The following is a 16,809-nucleotide window of genomic DNA, read 5'->3' on the forward strand; positions in this document are numbered from 1 at the left end:
GCTTTTTAAACCTTGTAAACTGCTTTGAAAAAGCTACAGAGGTTGTGTACAATGGTCACTCCATACACACTGCTTATCTCAACATGGCCAACACTTTTGACACTATCCCAGAGCTAGTATTACTGAAAAATGATATCAGCCTAATGTAGACCCCTAAGTATTCCACTGGATTGCAAATTAGATACAGTGAAAATTGCTGGTACTCTTTGCGAGTATAAAAATTGTAACTAGTGTGGTACCACAGGGATCTGTGCTGGGCCCTCTCCTGTTTGGCATTTATTTTTTAAGATATCCAAAAGAATATCCCAGAAGTGTCTTTGGCCAAGTTTGCTGATGAGCTAGCACTTGTCTGCTCATCCACTAATACTAAACAGCTCCAGCAAGGGCCCAAATATGCCCATACCTGGTGCACAAAAAACAGTCTCAAGCTAAATACAAAGAAGTGCATCATAGCAGGGTTCAGCAAAAATGTTGTTCCCACATCATGTTTTATAAATAGTGCTTCTCTTCAGACAGATGCAGTCACAAAAGACTTGAGTACTTATGTGGACAGTTCTCTCTCTCATTCAGTCATCATGCTTCCACCATATTCAGGAAATCCTTCTATCTGTTCCAGTTAATTTCCAAGGGAATTTCTTAAAAATCCAAGGATGTCATCCTACCATTGTATGCTTCCTTTATTCGGCTCATCATTGAATACAATGCCCCTTTGATATGTGCAAAGCTATGCATATCACTCAACTGGAAAGGCTCCTAAGATTTCTAATCAAGAAAATAAAAAGTCTTTAAACCTTCAGCGTTCCCAATAGATTAGCGTTGTTGCCTACTGGCTGCTTCAGGGTGACCTGTGTCTTATTTTTTAGACATGAAAGACCCAGTTGTATTTGGCCTCCTGTTTCTTCACAAAATCAGTGGCTCTACAAACACCAACACTAAGGACTTAAACTAAACTAATTAGTAATCAACGCTCACTGGAGAGAGAACTTTCTACCTCAATGCATTCCCAGCCTATGGAATAAGTTATGACTATAAGTCAAGCAAAGTACTGCTTCAGCCACCTTTAGGGCTAGTCTTAATGACTGGATGGGTGGACACAAAGTTATTCAAGAAAACAAAAAAGTAAGCCAAAATGATAAAGTGGAGTCAACAAGCAAATATCCAAGTAGAAAAGAAAAAGCAAACTCCACAGCGTTGTACAAACCTTTTAATAAAAAAACAAAGCTTTCAGACAGTGAGTCCTTCTTCAGTGTTAATAAAAGTCATAGTAAAAGCTAACATCCTTTATAGTAAAAAATTCAACTAACTCCTTAGCCCAACACGTACAGGAGACTAATGATTCACATCAATTCCTGTTTTGTGTAATAGACGTCTTAATTTCAAATATTAGATGTGGTGACCTGATAAATAGATTAGACACCAAATAATATGAGTGGATTATCCACCTACAAGTGGATTCGCACCCTGGTTTGAATAAACAGGTTACACTGAAACCTATATTAAAAAAGAAGCAGCAACAAATCCATTAAACAACAGAAATTGCTGTATAAATTGAAGTAATTCATGTGATGTAATGTGTTCTCCAATGTATGAAATATTGCTTTAAAAAGTTCCTTTTAAAATTGTTAATTGATAGATTGTTAGTGCTTGATAGGTTAGGACTGTGTCATGTGATCTGAATTTCTTAGTAGAAAGGATGTTAGCTTTTACAATGAATGTTATTAACACTGAATAAGGATCCACTGTCTGAAAGCTTTATTTTATTAAAAAGGTTTGTATAACGCTGTGGAGTTTGCTTTTTCTTCTCTACTTGGACACAAAGTTATACCAGGATTATTATCTGTGGTCCTGGTCTGTGTGGGATGTGAACACTATTAAGTTCTTGAAAAGGGTGGAACAACTTTTTAATGTGTCTACTTAAAGATGTACATGGCTAAGGATCTAACCGTCCTCATAATCCCTTCGCTTGGTATTGTTCCATGCTCTTGTGTGTTATGGGATCTAAATAAAGTTGGGTTTTTTCACCGCTGTACTGCATGCAATTTGTCTGCAGGCAATCCTTTAGTGAAATACCTAACAGTCTCCTCTTATACAATTTTTAAATATTAACAATTGCAGCTTTTAATGAGCCTCATATCTTGTGCCATACAGAAATGAGCAGCACTAGAAATTGACTGGGGTGGCAGCAGCCCTTAAAGGTACTCTGATGGTGAACCTAGGACAAAACTGTACTATAAATAACTAAATCAACAATCTAACATCTATATTAGATAAAGGAAATAATAAAATAATGTTTTCTTCATTTTCATCTTTTTTTAAAGAGATATCTTCTGTACATGGAACAACATGCTTAACATTATATAAATGATTATTTGCATTGATGATATATAGTTTAATCTGATGGTGTATCCCAGAACTGGTTTATTTCATTTTTATTTGCTGATGAGACCTACACTTTAGAGTGTAAGGACCAGTTTCCATAACGTTTGTAGTATCTAGTGCATTTCGCCAATATCTGGCAAAAGTTGCAGGTAAACATGTAATATACAAATGTGCCTCAGTGAATTTAGAATATCTTGGTGCAAAACAGAATTGCCCAGCAGTATCGGCATGCTCTCAGTCACAGCCAATCTGAAATTCATTTAAAGTGTATTATAAACTGTGATGTGCAGTACCAAAGCTATATAAATTATACAAGACAAATGCAAGCTGCAGGACGTCTAAAGGAATACATATTTGCAGCAATCAGTCCAGTAGGTCCGCAAACAAGTAGGATGTTTCAGCAACTCAAGTACTAATAAAATATATTCACTAGAAAATACAGAATCTGATGGAATTTGCAACATTTCTAATAAAATAAATTAATAAAGGTGAAGGGCAATCACAGATACTTTGTCAGAGCTAACAGTTGGTGTGGAACATGTGTGGAGAACACAAGTAACACAAACACCTAAGGAAATGGGGGGAAAGAAAAGCAGATGGGGTTTATCTGTAAAGAAGAGGGACACACAAGAGGTCTGCTGGAATAGGAAAGCCTGAGGGACAGTCAAGGGGGCATGGGCAATTTTTATTTATTTATTTATTTATTTTTTGGGCGGGAATAGGCCCCATTGTTTATTTATGTATTTCATTTTATTTATTTATTTTGAGAATAGAAGGAAAGGAAAATACAGGGAAAGAGGAAGAGAAGGACAAAACAGCAGTTATCAACATATAACAAATTTCACGAGATATCACAAAGGTCAGAAATAAACGTAAAGGAAAAGTAAGGTATACAGACAACACAGTCTATAACACGAGCAATGGAAAATTGTCAATGCGTACAAGCCATGATGAAATGCAGAAATACCTATGAAGCAACAAAACAGATGAGCAAATGCAGCCCATGAAATGTTGGAGGGGACCAGTGGCAGACATAATGCAACTGCTGACATGCATGTGAAAGGCAAACAACCAAGAAGAGTGCCAAACAGCAGTATAGTGACAAAGCAATGAACCAGCTACTCCTCGCACAGGTAGGTGTACACAAACTAGACGTGAAATGGAATGTATATGTCACAGACATATGCCATGGCAACACGGATTTGTAGAATTATCTATGTGACCTTTACTGGCCAAACAGGAAGCTATCCCAAAGCAATGTCAATACACACACCAATGACATGGAGTAATAAATGGTAGGAAATTTATGATTAATACTATATAAGGAATGTCAGGTTGTACGTATGGACTATGGCAAATTATTCTGGGTAATATGTAATACACAAGTATAACAGGAAAGAGGAAGTAATGCTAGCAATAGCCAGCAACATGTGTGTAATTGCCAAAGGGTTGGCACAAGGTGTCATTCTAACAATACAACTATATGATAATGGATGATAATGCAAAGGAAGGTTATTGTATACTATCCATATATGCAAGATATATGCCAAATCTACAAAGGTGAAGGGAGGTAGACAACACTGGCCCACATCAAGGAGGACATACCAGCAAAGCAGAATAGGCAAACAATAAAGCAGGCCAACACTATGTAAGTCCACCCAAGCTACCTTGAAGTAAATGTCAAATAAATACCACATGGGCAGTCTGCACTGCTGATGGCACAACACAAGGCCGTGTACAAATGACACACACACACAGTAATGTGCAATCAAACAGCAAGATGCATAGGCACACAAACTAAGAATCAGTAACACTTACACATATGTACTGTCGTACTGTCATGCCAATGTACTACAAAAGGTGTAAAAAGCACCTAGATAGATAATATATCTATATCATTACATCCCTATATGTTTATGTGAGTGTGTGTGTGTATATATATATATATATATATATATATATATATATATATATATATGTGTGTATGTGTAGATAAATGTAGATATATGGATCTCTATCAGTTGATGGAGCTTTCAGAAACCTGACATTCATATGGTTGAGACCATATGATTGAGTTTTTGAAAACTCAAAACTTTTGAAAGGAGATTGCGGTATAGCGTGGATCAGGAAATCTACCCTTTTCTTCACTGTAGTGTGATCTCGGAGTTGGTATATAAAATTTGCAGAGGGTGCAGTGGGCACAGCCCCCCCATGGGAGGTATAAGGTGCTTGCCCCCCTCTATAAATGTAAAAAAAGTAGATGGTCTCATCCATATGAATTTAAAGCATCTGAAAACTATCATCTGACATAGATCCAGATATCTATATATATCTATCTATCTATATCTATACATATATATATATATATATATATATATAAATATATAAAAAAAAAATATATATATATATATATATATATATATATATATGTATATATACACATAAATATATAGATACAGACATATAAATATATAGATATATAGATAGATAGATAGATCACTGATCATAGGTACGACTGAACAATGGGCACCCTATGCACAACAGTACAGCACAGGAACATGGATTAAATGAATGTTCACAGTCCGAAGATACAATGGGGTTTCTGTATTGATCAGAATATTTGTAGAGACATGTGCATAAATCAGTGCATATGTACACCAATTGCCAAAATATGGGCATGTATGTAAATAATCCAAGCATGTGGAAATAGAAGTCAAAGAAGGCATTTTGGAATGTTGCTATATAAAGCAGCAAGTCCACGGTGTATACAGAAATGATACAGTGGTAAGCTATATAATAAGTAATGGAGGACTGCTCATATATAGTGGCCACATTTAAATGATATAACATGGCACCGTCATTGCCAATACATGCCACATACAAAGCCAGTGTAAGAGGATGACACAACAGTGTCACAGAAAGCACAGAGGCAAGGACATGTCCTGTTGGTGAACAGACATGACATGGCAATCCACGAAACATACCCATGTCACTGTGTGAACTATTGAGAAAATGTTGTTTGTGAGTTATTTCATAGGTTCATAGGGTGGTATTAGGCTATCAGCCCTTGGGCCTATAGAAGCCTAGCCATAACAGTTCCCTGGATATTTCTTCCCACAATATTTACTTCCCTGGACCCCTGTCTAGTAGGGTGACTGACATGATCCCTGGGGTAAATTTCCTATCTCCCATCCAGTTGTCAAGGTTCCTTTTGAAGAGGGCCAAGGAGGCACTTTGCTTGACATGTATGGGCAGTCTATTCCAGAGTATGGGGAGTCTCTGGGTCAGGATCCTATCCCTCCAGCATGTTTTGTTCATTGTGATGACAAGGTTTAGGTCCCTGGAGCATGTGGCTCTGAGGGATTGGGATTTCTTTAAGTGTAGCATGTTCCAACAGCTCTGGGTTTGACATGGCCTTGTATGTTAAGCAGCGATCGTCTCTGAGTAGACGATATGCAAATTGTGAAATAAAATAGTGAAAATAAAGTTACTCATCTTAGTCTATTACATTTAAAATAAGCCTTCTTTATTTGACCAGATAAACACACATTAGAAGTCACAAGGGATTTTAAGTGTCTGAATCTTACATTTGTCTTTTCTTCAGTTTTTACCCATATGCTAAACAGATGTTTTTGGTATTCTGCCCATGTTGAAATGAAAAGGCATGTCTTGCCTATTACAGATCAATTTGCAAATCTTGCTGCCAAAGCCAATATGAGTTCCATTAGCCTTTATTATTTAGAAGACTGCAAATATACTGTTTTTTATATTCTTCTCAGAAAAGTTTAATGTTCCAACTCAAACTAGGTTTTATAATTCATTTTAATGATGAAAATTGTCATAATTTGTATGTACCCTGTCCACCAAAAAGACAGAAGATTTCTCTTACTAGATAACATTAAACAGCATAGTTACTTGTTTTAACTCATTCACTCAAACACAGCTCAGGAGGTTTGAATTATATCTTCCACTGAGTGCATCCTGAAGTTTTTGACAAAATGAAATTATGCCCTTGCATTTCAAACAAATGTCCATATCACTGGAGACATGAAGGTAACTAAAGAAATGTAAATGGTAAACTGTCCAACAAAAACAAATATTTACAGTGGTAGTATTCATTAGATTCTAGGACTTAAACTGGATTTTATAAGTCTTAATAAACACAGTAGACTGGATTCCAAAAAAAATTATGGACAGTGCATCCAAAAAAAATTATGGACAGTGCAGCACACCAAAGGAACATGTCAGTTTACCAGCAATGGACTTGATCCCATAACATACATTAAAGCAATAGCAAGTAATTATCTATGCAGTGTAGGATAACTACCGACTCCATGCTCACCTGCCAGATTTCAAAACATAATAGATGCACCCAATGCAATATAAATACGACAAAGTAGTTTGCCAACAATTTTCTGAAAGCAAGAGGTGAATGCCATATGTGCTACAACACCACTATATTACACATATTCCTATGGAATCCCAAGGAATCTGAAAACATTACTTAAACAAATGCAACTCACATTTAATACACTACAACAGGCTGGGGCACTGCAAGCTATACTTGAGGACAATCTGCAAATGCATACCAGAAAGCAGCCAGCTAGGCGCCAAGCCAGGCTACAGCTAAGCCAGCTCTGTGACCTCAAAATAATAGATATAGATTAGATGGAGAGGTGGTGCAGACTGTGTGCTAGATGTGTGTACCCCACAAGTATGCTCATAGTCTGTGGGGGTAACCCAGTGCTGATAGGAAAAAAAGTGTGCTTGAATCTAGCTATACTGGCCTCTGGGACATTTCAGCAGCAAATAGGAAATGTGATAGGAGAGTCCAAGACAGTTGCCAATCACATCCTCTCACATTTCCTAGCAGCAATGCAGTCCAAGGTGGATGAATAATATATCAACATCTTGACCACAGATATGCAATGCAGAACTGCCATGCAACAGTTCAGTGCCATAGCCAACTTCCCCCATGTCCTTGGAGCAACAGAATGCACCCTCATCCCAACTAAAATCCCAGCCATACCTGATGCTGAATGGTACATTGATTGAAAGGGGTGGCCATTGCTCAGTTATCAGGCAGTGTGCTCAGCAGATGGCCTCATTCCTAACATTGTAGCAACACACCCCAATAGTGTGCATGATGGTGTAATATGGAGGGAAAGCTAGCTTGACAGCCACTTTTCAATATGGTGAAATCCTTGAGGAACTACGACTCTGTAAGTACAGGACCACAGCTGTGATGTAAGCAGAATCTAGACCTGCCAACTTTAAGCATGAGGACAAAGTATGCATTATTTCCTTCCTACTAACAGGTGACTGTGGTTAGCCACTGGAGCCTTGACTAATGCCATGCAGATCCCCATCAAACCCTACCAAGGATGCATACAACAGTGCACACACTGCAACATGAAACACCACTGAGCATGTGTTTGGCATGCTGAAAGCAAGATTCAGATGTCTGGACACATCCAGTTGTGCACTACAATGCACACTAGAAAAGGTGTCAGATAGTTATCATGTGCGCCATGCTGCATAGCATGATAACAGCAAAATCCGGAGGCTTGCCAGCTGCAGCTGTGGGTGGTCTACCCCAAGAATCACATATGTCTGATGCTGACATCAAAGCTGTCACACAATGATCTGCAGGACACAAGGGTGAGAAGAAATAGGCATAAGTGATGGAGGATGGGGCTGTATATCCTAGCTCAGGAACATGGCAGCATCTGACACACAGCTTCGAGTCATGACAAACCACATGTACATAAATACACAGACTAAACATTGATGTTCAAGTGCTGTCCCATAACAGCAGCACAGATTACAACTAATGGAAAGAAACCATTAGTTGTCCACATTGAACATCATACATAACAGAAGCATAAGTTATACCAGTAAAAACATGTACACGACAAATATGTGGAATGCAGGAGGTGTGCACAGCAGACAATTTCATTGGACTGATAGGCTATCATCATATAGATAACTAGCATGAGAAGTTACTTGTAAAATAACCAGTAACACAAGAAATCTAGGACCATGACATTTATGGGAATGTATCATCACAAACATACCCAAAAAGGGGCTGTGCACTAACACTGATGCATCACACATAGCACTGAGTGATGTGTAACAGTGTGTTACACAACAAAGTAAAAATCTTACAGCAGGATGAGTAACTACAAACATCCCAAGGACTGGCCACAAAGAAAACACAAACAAGCATCACATTCCATGACTGATATGGACTGTCATACAGAAGGCAACACTTTGATGCACCAGTTATTGCTGCAACATGACTCAGTTACAGGTAATAATATGCTCAAACATGCAGAGCATCAGTGACAATGATTACACAACATACATGGAACATACATCAGTGTTGGGATACAGCAACATAGGTGTCTGTGTGTGTGCGTGTGTGCGTGTGTGCGTGTGTGCGTGTGTGCGTGTGTGTGTGTGTGTGTGTGTGTGTGTGAAATCAGTGAGATATGGGAAGCCACACATGGGAATATGTCAACATGGGAATTGAAAATGGAAACTGGTCCACAGAAGTGCAGTGAGTGCTGTGGGTGAGGCATGTGCTGTACCATATTAAAGTGCCATAAGTAACACAAATATGCAAACAGAGGCATATTTATGGCTGAGGGAATGGCAGACAACAAGGAAATATATAATGTAGCAATCTGTGCTGGATGACAATGATAACATGCTATTAACCATGTAAATATGTGCTACATGTCAACTAGCAAGTGATGCAAACATAGAAGCATGTAGTCGCAGATCTAGGACTATTGCACAAAATCATGTTTCCACAAAACATAAACTACCGAACACACTTTAGCGAAAGTGCTTTTCACTGATAAAGCACTTTCATTAAAGTGTGCAAAAAAAATTAACTAAAGTGTGCAAAAAAAAAAAAAAAAAAAACAATACTCATGTTTACGCAGATGGGATGAGCCCCCCTGCACCCCCCATGTGTGCGCCCCCTACCCACTTTTATATTCTCAGTCTGAGATCGCACTACAGTGGGAAAAAGGAAATATTCCCTTAATAAGGGAATTATCCCTGTGCTACAATCTCAGCAACAGCCATTTCCCCACACTTTTATCTTTTTTTTAGCACACTTTTGCGAAAGTGCTTTTTCAGTGAAAAGCACTTTCGCGAAAGTGTGCTTGGCCACTTCATTTTCGGTGAAACGGTCATTCATTAAATAGTATGGATCCCGTAGTCATATATAGCATTACTGTTGTCACCATCTGTACTAAGATATACCAATGACAAATAAGTACTACATATCACAACTTAAAGCTAGTTAGTCATCTAGGTCAGATAAATCATCAGGAAAAACCCTGTGGCATCAGACATTTGAAAAACTACCTACAGATTAGTGGTCAGCGCAATGGTTGTCATTGCCACAGGGTCAAAATGACAAAACAGGACACACATTGAATCAACTGTCAGTGTTACTCCTACATAGTCTAGGGTGTCCATGCCGATGGTTCACACCATGGTCCTGGCTGCCCCTGCTACATCTGGAAACACTCAGCTCATAGTGCTGTACTGAGAACCTAGATGTGGGACACTGTGTGTAGGAGCAATACTGTGATATGACAGTCTGTATGTGACTGCTGGGCTCACAGTGGAGTGATAAACAGACATTGATATCTGAAGGCCATGTGTGGGTCTAATGAGAGGGTATCTGCCTCTACTCACTGAAGGTAATCAGCTTAGTACAGTTAGGGCACATAACACTCAGTTCATACTATGACTGTTCTCTAGCACCACTATAACAAGGTTTCCAACAAAGAGTGCAACAGATAACACACTGTCATACTGTGCAGCCAATGTTGAAATGAGCTCTCCGTGTATGTGCTCCTGACCTTCATGTAACACATGCAGCTGATGTGCTACATTATTAGTGGCATGGCCAAGTGCACACAGGTCAAAGCCATGATATCACTGTGAACATCCATGTGCCTGTAATAGTAGGAGGACACCCTCTGGCAAGTGTCTATGCATATCAGCTATACTCCCACATGTAATCTGATGGGAAGTTCATAGGTTCATAGGTTGGTACTAGGCTATCAACCCTAGGGCCTATACAAGCCTAGCCATAACAATTCCCTGGATATTTCTTCCCACAATATTTACTTCCCTGGACCCTTGTCTAGCAGGGCGACTGACATGATCCCTGGGATGAATTTCCTATCTCCCATCCAATCATTAAGGTTCCTTTTGAAGAGGGCTAAGGAGGCACTCTGCTTGACATGTATGAGCAGTCCATTCCAGAGCATGGGGAGTTTCTGGGTCAGGAACCTATCCCTCCAGCATGTTTTGTTCATTGAGATGACAAGGATTAGATCCCTGGAGTGTGTGGCTCTGAAGGATTGGGATTTCTTTAAGTGGAGCATGTCCAACAGCTCAGGGTTTGACATGGCCTTGTATGTTAAGCAGAGATCGCCTCTGAGAAGATGATATGCCACAGAGTATAGCTGGAGTTTTTTTAGATGGTCAGCATATGGCATCTGCTTTAGGTCTGATTGTTTTAGTGAGGTATTTCTGCGGCCTTTCCAGCTATTGCAGATGTCTTGTGAGGTACATACCAAATGGGGCGTTATACTCTATAATGGGTCTAATGAGGGATGAGTACAGTGGAACAATGGCCTCCTTTTTTCTGGATGAAAAGCCCTTAGTGATGAGGTATGCCACATAGAAGGATTTCCTTACTGTTGTGGCGATGTGGTTATCGAAGGTGAGACCACTGTCCACCTGTGTCCATAAGTCTCTCATCACACTTTGTGTTTAGTGTACTGCCACCTATGTGATAATTCATGGGTACATGGTTTTTCCCAAAGGGGATAACTATACACTGTTTCGGTCCATCATGAGGAAGAGTCACCATCATTAACATGCTCTACATGGGACAGTGGGTCAAGGTCATCATCCTGTCCATCATCTGATGTCTCCACATCATCTAAGTGTCCAGCCACAGTATCCTCCATATGACAGGCAATAACATGAGCCACATGTTGTCCCCCTCCAGACTGGACAATGAAGCCAGTGCAATGGCCTATGTATCATGGGCTGTACCATCGTATTTAAGCATATCACATCCCACCTCAGGGTCAGCTGAAGGTCTACTGGAGGAGGCAAGTAGAGGATGTACTACAAAAAGAGACAGCTAACACATGTCACATACCTTCACAGAAATCAAATGATACAATATGGGACTGAAATCTGGGACAACTATATGACTATAATAATGATGATGTAGACTTACCATGACATAGTGGCTGTGGATGGTTTAGGGACCCTATATAACAGAGATATTTTGTGTAATTTACATATCAAACAAATATGATAGAGGAGGTCAATACAAACACTAAAACCTACCTGGCATGTCCTCTGTGACTCCATCACTGGGAAGTAAGGGTTGAAATAACACTGTCATGTGAAAAGATAGACATACACAAATCATCATTAAGTGCATACCAGACATCATGTAACAATTCATCTGAGGTATAAGGAACAGCAAATAAGATAAACACATACTGGATTGGTGAGGATGATGTGCAGATTGCAGGTATCCTAGGCAGGTGAATGAGACCACAGTAGTCATGAAGAGCACAGATGTAATTATCAATAGATAAATGATGCAAACATATACACTGCCTTACCAGGTATATCAGCCCCATTTGGGGAGTGTGTCATATGTCACAATGCAGATCCTGTGGTATAACAAGACACACAAACATCAACACGTGAACATGCTCCACAGTCATAACTGGAGACAAAGGTACACAACACCTGTGGATCACGTGGATTCATGTTTATCCATTGAAGGAGGTTTAGATGAACACGAAAAACAAAACCAGTTCACAGAAACTGCCTTCAGTGAACATTGAAACAAGTTTTTTGCAGGGGCCAAGCACCCTGCAACCTCCACACCTCTGGGTTTGCACAACAGTGGAGAAAAGGGCAATCTCCACTTTCTTTAAATGTGGTTTCAGTGAACTGGCTTCACTGAAATTGTCTTCAATGGATTGACATGTTCTTGGATCACACTAACAAGATATGGAGACATTTACATGGCAAATAGTCACACATATCGGCCAGATGTACCTGTGTAGGGAACAAGGCAACATTAATATCCTAGATTACATGTGTGCTAAACAGTGCTGCATAACATCAGCCAGATGAGCAAGCTTATCCAGTCTGTCTGTATGAGCAGCTTCCTGACTCATGTCTTGCAATGACGTATCTGTAGATTAAAATGGCACACAAACATCAACATGTGAGTCATAACAGGAGAAGTGGCACACAACTATAGATCACACTAGCAGAACATGGAGACACTTACATGACGTGTTGCTGCTGTGCAGATGTAGGGAGACCCATGCAATTGAAAAACACAGTATCACACATGCTGCTGAGACTGTTATGCATGTACTGTGTTGGCAAGATAACAGGCTATAACAGTTATGTTGTGCATCCACATCAGGTGTTCTTTCACGTTCATGATGTACTTCTGCTGCCGGAAGACAAATATAACAATACAGTACTAATTGTGAATTAATGTCATTTAATAGGACATGGTGTGTTGCAGTGTTTGTAAATGTAGGACATACCTGTACATCCTGGAACACCTTCTTCAATACCTCCCCCAGGTATCCTATGATCCCAGCTAGTGATCATTATCTCATTCAGAGCAGGCAAGGGTGGCCCATCTCCAGTGGCATTCCTCACCCTCTGAGTGGCAGAGGCTGTTGGCTGCATGGAAGATCATGTCAGAGTAATGTTGCCAACAGGCCTCTGTAGATCGATTGTGACCACCCACAGCACTGATCATGTTCGTCGGGTCCCACTCTTGTTCCCTCCAGACAGTATTACCCATCCATCTAAGAAGGTTGCAACCATGCTGGTGCAGAGCCTTGATTATTATATCATTCTCTCTGTGTGAGAAAGTGTTTCCCCTGTTTCTGATCGACATCTGCAAGACAGGATGGTATGCACATCTTAGATTTTATACAGGGGCTCACATATTGAAATGATAATGTTAACACAAGTCAATTGAATAGCTCACCTATCATTTACAATGCATAACTATGCAAAACAACCCATGTTGTATACCACTGTCATGTACAGCTAATATGAATGAACATGAAAAACGTACCCAAATATGTAATCTTTATGAGCTAACAGCATCAGCACATCTATCAATTCATTTAACAATTATGTACAGGTCATATGTACGGTGGGGGGGGGTTGAACCCATGTCACTGAATATTATAACAAGTAAGGGCCAAAATATAACTGATGTGCAACAAACCCCATACTATAGTAGTGGTGTTACCACACTTACATGCACATCCAAACACAAATAGCATGGGAACTTCAAGAATGTAGAGGATGCATGTCATATAATATAGCAGTCAGTGACACAGCATAAAAAATGTAATGTTATTATATGGTACGGAACACACAGACTAGAATTTATGCAGAAACAGGGAAGAAAAATGTCAGCATATTAAAATTAACTGTTATGCAGTCATGGCTACATGTCACCACAAGAAACACAACATTTAAAGCCAACCTAATGTTGCCTCTATCAGACTGAATATGCTCACAAATACTACTGTATTACTAAGCATCAGAGAATATCAGTAAATCAGTCACTGAACATACAACTTGTGGAAATCCCCCATAAGTCATCAGTCTCCGTAAATATACACCAGACATTACAGGTTATTTTGCAATAACTATGGATATATTTTAATTACTTCCATATCTGTAGTTCACCGGGGCTGGTTTCTTTTTATCCGTTTAACTACATATGGGGAAAATCTCCTTATCACTGATGGACATTTACCCATATGTATGCATATCATTTAATTCTACCCCTTTTCTTTATGTAAAAGACAAATTGTAATGCAGACAATTTCAAAGAACTTCTACTTCTTTCAGCTTTTTCCCGGTTAGGGGTTGCCACAGCAGATCACCTTGTCTGCTCATGATTGGCAGTGGAGTTTTACAGTGTTGAGTTACCAGCCCAGCGCCCATCCTTCCACATAAGGCACACACATGCACACACTCACACCTAGGGCCAATTTAGAGTATCCAATCTACTTACAGCATGTCTTTGGGATGTGGGACTAAACCCACGTGACCACAGGGAGGACATGCAGACTCCGCACAGAAGGCACCTCAGCCGAGGATCGAACCGGAGAACCTCTTGTTGTGAGGCAGCAATGTTAACCACTGTACCACCGTGGCCACCCTACAGACAATTTCAAAGAACATAGGCATGAAAATATGTTTCAGTTGATTTATAGAGAATAATGATAACATCGATATTTGATAATAGCGATGTATTCCACCACAACAAAGCCAGTGGGTGACAGCTTACCTTTGGAAGCTAACTGCAAATCAGCTGTACCTTAGAATGAGTTTAGCTAAATGCACACAGCTTTTAAGTAACATTTGTGTCATACATAATTAATGAGGCTCATTAACATTCAATGTTTTGGAATCCCATGTGTGGGCATCCCGTAAGTTCTTAAAATTCAGTGCACTAACCAGTAGCTTGGCATAACTGTAAGGTGCTCAGAGCAACTACCCAAAAGGTGTAATTAAACAGGAATACCTGTAACATGTGTCTGATACCTTCCAATAGAGCTGCCATCCAATATGCACCAACTTTAAAATGCGATATTGATACATTTACTGCTCATACCATTGCTACCTGCAAACTGAGTGGGAGCTCAGTTAACGTTTTTTGAAATGCAATTTTCAACAGTTTTCAACTGCAATAGTGAGGATGTTAACTGAGTGGTGGCTTCAGTTCATCCAGATGCTGAACTGGACAGAAGAGGAGACTACCAAAATGCTCACTAACTATGCAGGGCATGAGCAGAGGATGCAAGCACACCCTAGGAACTTCATGATGATCGGCACCTGGAACCAGATTGTGAAGGAGCACCACAGACATATGGGGATTTAACATACTGGCATGCAGATCCACCACTACGATGATCTGCATTTGAGGTACACAGGGGATCATTGCTGGTGGGTCTCAAGGGGTGCAACACCAGTCAGCAGATTCCTATACTAAGTTACACAATCCACACCTTAACACCTACATTATCATATATGTATGTATGTATGTACTGTATGCATGTATGTAGTGAACATATCTGTTTCTGTGATTCTGCATTTTAAGTGTATTCCATGGGTATCTGTATTGATAAGAGTAATTAACATGTAGGAATTTAAGTTCCACTAATTAAAGCTAACATTCGTATATCAACAGATTCTGAAATAATCTGCAACTATACTGGTCCAGTGTACACGTTATGTAGGACTGTTGATTATGACTGTATAGTAATATGGACTTCACACATATAAATATAACTGCTATTCCATAATATCTGCTTTTATAATATGCACTGAACTATGATATCCCTTATATCAAATGGGTTAAGCAATACAGCAAAGTGACTGCTGTTCTCTTATATGTGGGTTCAAATCCCACTGTAGCTCATTTTTGAAAATATTTTCAGCAATTCATGTAATATTGTACATTATATGGAAGACCTATCTTTAGGGTGGCCACTGTGGTGCAGTGGTTAGCGTTGCCGCCTCACAACAAGAGGTTCTCTAGTTCAATCCTTGGCTGGGGTGGGGGTGCCTTCTGTGCAGAGTCTGCATGTCCTCCCTGTGGTCGCGTGGGTTTCCTCTGGGTGCTCTGGTTTCCTTCCACATCCCAAAAGCATGCTGTAGGTGAATTGGACACTCTAAATTCACCCTAGGTGTGAGTGTGTGCCTTCTGTGGAAGGTTGGGTGCCAGGCTGGCAACTCAGCACCATAAAACTCCACTGCCAATCATGAACAGACAGGTGATCTGCTGTGGTGACCCCTAACCAGGAAAAAGCCGAAAAAAGAAGCTATGGAAGACCTATGTTTGTTTGGTAAATTATACAGTACAGATTATTTACATTTGAAATGTATTCTGGTTATCTGGACTTAATTAAGGCAGCCATCTGTGAAATTATGGACTGATATTTAATAATCCATCCCACAGATGAAGACGTGTGCAGTTATGAGGAATATTTTTTGTGAAAAAAGTATTGTGAAAGACAGATTATGGAGTAATTGTATTTTTAAATAATTAAACAAGTTCGGTAATTTTGTTGAGTAGTACTGAATACTTTTACTATACTGTATAAAATCTGGACCATAGAGTGGACAGCTACTGAACATGGAAATTCCACTGGGTCATATAATGGAGAATCTCGCTGTCTGCCCTGGGATGAGGAGTACTGCTGGTAATTTCTTATGTTATTTCCATGAAGTATGAGATATAGATAGGAAAGATGACTCTGAAGTAGTTGATGTCATTATGTATTCACTTCAGAAGTCAAAATT

This window comes from Protopterus annectens, chromosome 1.part1 (genome assembly GCF_019279795.1).
Source record: "Protopterus annectens isolate FY-2018-M chromosome 1.part1, PAN1.0, whole genome shotgun sequence".
Classification (NCBI taxonomy): Eukaryota; Metazoa; Chordata; order Ceratodontiformes; family Protopteridae; genus Protopterus; species Protopterus annectens.